We start from the raw sequence: 5,496 nt of genomic DNA on the forward strand, positions 1-5,496 counted from the left end.
CATTTAAAGTTTTTTCTGTATTTTCATGACTATGAAAATTGTACATTCACACTGAAGGCATCAAAACTATGAATTAACACATGTGGAATTTTATGCTTAACAAAAAAATGTGAAACAACTGAAATTATGTCTTATATTCTACAGTAGGTTCTTCAAAGTAGCCACCTTTTGCTTTGATGACTGCTTTGCACACTCTTGGCATTCTCTTGATGACCTTCAAGAGGTAGTCACTGGGAATGGTTTTCATTTCACAGGTGTGCCCTGTCAGGTTTAGTAAGTGGGATTTCTTGCCTTATAATTGGGGTTGGGACCAGCAGTTGTGTTGTGCAGAAGTCTGGTGGATACACAGCTGATAGTTCTACTGAATAGACTGTTACAATTTGTATTATGGCAAGAAAAAAGCAGCTAAGAAAAACAAGTGGCCATCATTACTTTAACCCCTTCATGACCCAGCCTATTTTGACCTTAAAGACCTTGCCGTTTTTTGCAATTCTGACCAGTGTCCCTTTATGAGGTAATAACTCAGGAACGCTTCAACGGATCCTAGCGGTTCTGAGATTGTTTTTTCGTGACATATTGGGCTTCATGTTAGTGGTAAATTTAGGTCAATAAATTATGCGTTTATTTGTGATAAAAACGGAAATTTGGCGAAAATTTTGAAAATTTCGCAATTTTCACATTTTGAATTTTTATTCTGTTAAACCACAGAGATATGTGACACAAAATAGTTAATAAATAACATTTCCCACATGTTTACTTTACATCAGCACAATTTTGGAAACAACATTTTTTTTTGTTAGGAAGTTATAAGGGTTAAAATTTGACCAGCGATTTGTCATTTTTACAACGAAATTTACAAAACCATTTTTTTTTAGGGACCACCTCACATTTGAAGTCAGTTTGAGGGGTCTATGTAGCTGAAAATACCCAAAAGTGACACCATTCTAAAAACTGCACCCCTCAAGGTACTCAAAACCACATTCAAGAAGTTTATTAACCCTTCAGGTGCTTCACAGCAGCAGAAGCAACATGGAAGGAAAAAATGAACATTTAACTTTTTAGTCACAAAAATTATCTTTTAGCAACAATTTTTTTATTTTCCCAATGGTAAAAGGAGAAACTGAACCACGAAAGTTGTTGTCCAAGTTGTCCTGAGTACGCTGATACCTCATATGTGGGGGTAAACCACTGTTTGGGCGCACGGCAGGGCTTGGAAGGGAAGGAGCGCCATTTGACTTTTTGAATCAAAAATTGGCTCCACTCTTTAGCGGACACCATGTCGCGTTTGGATAGCTCCTGTGTGCCTAAATATTGGCGCTCCCCCACAAGTGACCCCATTTTGGAAACTAGACCCCCCAAGGAACTTATTTAGATGCCTAGTGAGCACTTTAAACCCTCAGGTGCTTCACAAATTGATCTGTAAAAATGAAAAAGTACTTTTTTTTCACAAAAAAATTCTTTTCGCCTCAATTTTTTCATTTTCACATGGGCAGTAGGATAAAATGGATCATAAAATTTGTTGGGCAATTTCTCCCGAGTACGCCGATACCTCATATGTGGGGGTAAACCACTGTTTGGGCACTCGGCAGGGCTCGGAAGGGAAGGCGCGCCATTTGACTTTTTGAATGGAAAATTAGCTCCAATTGTTAGCGGACACCATGTCGCGTTTGGAGAGCCCCTGTGTGCCTAAACATTGGAGCTCCCCCACAAGTGACCCCATTTTGGAAACTAGACCCCCCAAGGAACTTATCTAGATGCATATTGAGCACTTTAAACCCCCAGGTGCTTCACAGAAGTTTATAACGCAGAGCCATGAAAATAAAAAATAATTTTTCTTTCCTCAAAAATGATTTTTTAGCCTGGAATTTCCTATTTTGCCAAGGATAATAGGAGAAATTGGACCCCAAATATTGTTGTCCAGTTTGTCCTGAGTACGCGGATACCCCATATGTGGGGGTAAACCACTGTTTGGGCGCACGGCAGGGCTCGGAAGGGATGGCACGCCATTTGGCTTTTTAAATGGAAAATTAGCTCCAATCATTAGCGGACACCATGTCACGTTTGGAGAGCCCCTGTGTGCCTAAACATTGGAGATCCCCCAGAAATGACCCCATTTTGGAAACTAGACCCCCAAAGGAACTAATCTAGATGTGTGTTGAGGACTTTGAACCCCCAAGTGCTTCACAGAAGTTTATAACGCAGAGCCATGAAAATAAAATAAAAAAATTATTTTCTCAAAAATGATCTTTTAGCCTGCAATTTTTTATTTTCCCAAGGGTTACAGGAGAAATTTGACCCCAAAAGTTGTTGTCCAGTTTCTCCTGAGTACGCTGATACCCCATATGTGGGGGTAAATCACTGTTTGGGCACATGCCGGGGCTCGGAAGTGAAGTAGTGACGTTTTGAAATGCAGACTTTAATGGAATGCTCTGTGGGCGTCACGTTGCGTTTGCAGAGCCCCTGATGTGGCTTAACAGTAGAAACCCCCCCACAAGTGACCCCATTTTGGAAACTAGACCCCCAAAAGAACTTATCTAGATGTGTGGTGAGCACTTTGAACCCCCAAGTGCTTCATAGAAGTTTATAATGCAGAGCCGTGAAAATAATAAATACGTTTTCTTTCCTCAAAAATAATTATTTAGCCCAGAATTTTTTATTTTCCCAAGGGTAACAGGAGAAATTGGACCCCAATAGTTGTTGTCCAGTTTCTCCTGAGTACGCTGATACCCCATGTGTGGGGGTAAACCACTGTTTGGGCACACGTCGGGGCTCAGAAGGGAAGTAGTGACTTTTGAAATGCAGACTTTGATGGAATGGTCTGCGGGCGTCACATTGCGTTTGCAGAGCCCCTGGTGTGCCTAAACAGTAGAAACCCCCCACAAGTGACCACATTTTAGAAACTAGACCCCCCAAGGAACTTATCTAGATATGTGGTGAGCACTTTGAACCCCCAAGTGCTTCACAGACGTTTACAACGCAGAGCCGTGAAAATAAAAAAGTCATTTTTCTTTCCTCAAAAATGATGTTTTAGCAAGCATTTTTTTAGATTCACAAGGGTAACAGGAGAAATTGGACCCCAGTAATTGTTGCGCAGTTTATCCTGAGTACACTGATACCCCATATGTGGGGGTAAACCACTGTTTGGGCACACGTCGGGGCTCGGAAGTGAGGGAGCACCATTTGACTTTTTGAATACAAGATTGGCTGGAATCAATGGTGGCGCCATGTTGCGTTTGGAGACCCCTGATGTGCCTAAACAGTGGTAACCCCTCAATTCTACCTCCAACACTAACCCCAACACACCCCTAACCCTAATCCCAACTGTAGCCATAACCCTAATCACAACCCTAACCACAACCCTAATTCCAACCCTAACCCTAAGGCTATGTGCCCACGTTGCGGATTCGTGTGAGATATTTCCTTACCATTTTTGAAAAATCCGCGGGTAAAAGGCACTGCGTTTTACCTGCAGATTTTCCGCGGATTTCCAGTGTTTTTTGTGCGGATTTCACCTGCGGATTCCTATTGAGGAACAGGTGTAAAACGCCGCGGAATCCGCACAAAGAATTGACATGCTGTGGAAAATACAACGCAGCGTTTCCGCGCGGTATTTTCTGCACCATGGGCACAGCGGATTTGGTTTTTCATATGTTTACATGGTACTGTAAACCTGATGGAATACTGCTGCGAATCAGCAGTGGCCAATCCGCAGCCAAATCCGCACCGTGTGCACATAGCCTAATTCTAAAGGTATGTGCACACTGCGTAAAACGCTGCAGATCCGCAGCAGTTTCCCATGAGTTTACAGTTCAATGTAGACCTATGGGAAACAAAAATCGCTGTACACATGCTGCGGAAAAACTGCACGGAAACGCAGCGGTTTACATTCCGCAGCATGTCACTTCTTTGTGCGGATTCCGCAGCGGTTTTACAACTGCTCAAATAGAAAAATCGCAATTGTAAAACCGCAGTGAAATGCGCAGAAAAAAACGCGGTAAATCCGCAGCGGTTTAGCACTGCGGATTTATCAAATCCGCAGCGGAAAAATCCGCAGAGGACCAGAATACGTGTGCACATACCGAAACCCTAACCCTACCCCTAACCCTACCCCTAGCCCTAACCCTATTCTAACATTAGTGGAAAAAAAAAAATGTCTTTATTTTTTTATTGTCCCTACCTATGGGGGTGACAAAGGGGGGGGGGGGGGGTCATTTATTATTTTTTTTTATTTTGATCACTGAGATATAATCTATCTCAGTGATCAAAATGCACTTTGGAACGAATCTGCCGGCCGGCAGATTCGGCGGGCGCACTGCGCATGCGCCCGCCATTTTGGAAGATGGCGGCGCCCAGGGAGAAGACGGAAGGGACCCCGGCAGGATCGGTAAGTATGATGGGGTGAGGGGGGACCACGGGGGGGGGGGGGGGATCGGAGCACGGGGGGGGGGATCGGAGCACGGGGGGAATCGGAGCGCGGCAGGCGTGGAACGGAGCACGGGGGGCGTGGAACGGAGCACGGGGGGCTGGAACGGAGCACGGGGGGGTGGAACGGAGCACGGGGGGGGTGGATCGGAATGCAGGGGGGTGATTGGAGCACGGGGGGGTGATTGGAGCACGGGGGGGGCAGACAAGAGCACGGGGGGGAGCGGAGCACTGGATGGAGGGGAGCCGGAGCAGTGTACCGGCCAGATCGGGGGGCTGGGGGGGCGATCGGTGGGGTGGGGGCACATTAGTATTTCCAGCCATGGCCGATGATATTGCAGCATCGGCCATGGCTGGATTGTAATATTTCACCCGTTATAATAGGTGAAATATTACAAATCGCTCTGATTGGCAGTTTCACTTTCAACAGCCAATCAGAGCGATCGTAGCCACGAGGGGGTGAAGCCACCCCCCCTGGGCTAAACTACCACTCCCCCTGTCCCTGCAGATCGGGTGAAATGGGAGTTAAACCTTTCACCGGATCTGCAGGGACGCGATCTTTCCATGACGCCACATAGGCGTCATGGGTCGGATTGGCACCGACTTTCATGACGCCTACGTGGCGTCAAAGGTCGGGAAGGGGTTAAGAAATGGAGGTCAATCAGTCTGAAAAATTGGGAAAACTTTGAAAGTGTCCCCAAGTGCAGTGGCAAAAACCATCAAGCGCTACAAAGAAACTGGCTCACATGAGGACCGCCCCAGGAAAGAAAGACCAAGAGTCACCTCTGCTTCTGAGGATCAGTTTATCCGAGTCACCAGCCTCAGAAATCGCAGGTTAACAGCAGCTCAGATTAGAGACCAGGTCAATGCCACACAGAGTTCTAGCAGCAGAAACATCTCTACAAAAACTGTTAAGAGACTGGTGCAGCAGGCCTTCATGGTAAAAGAGCTGCTAGGAAACCACTGCTAAGGACAGACAACAAACAGAAGAGACTTATTTGGGCTAAAGAACACAAGGAATGGACATTAGACCAGTGGAAATCTGTGCTTTGGTCTGAGGAGTCCAAATTTGTC

This window comes from Ranitomeya imitator, chromosome 2, assembly GCF_032444005.1.
Source record: "Ranitomeya imitator isolate aRanImi1 chromosome 2, aRanImi1.pri, whole genome shotgun sequence".
Taxonomy (NCBI): Eukaryota; Metazoa; Chordata; class Amphibia; order Anura; family Dendrobatidae; genus Ranitomeya; species Ranitomeya imitator.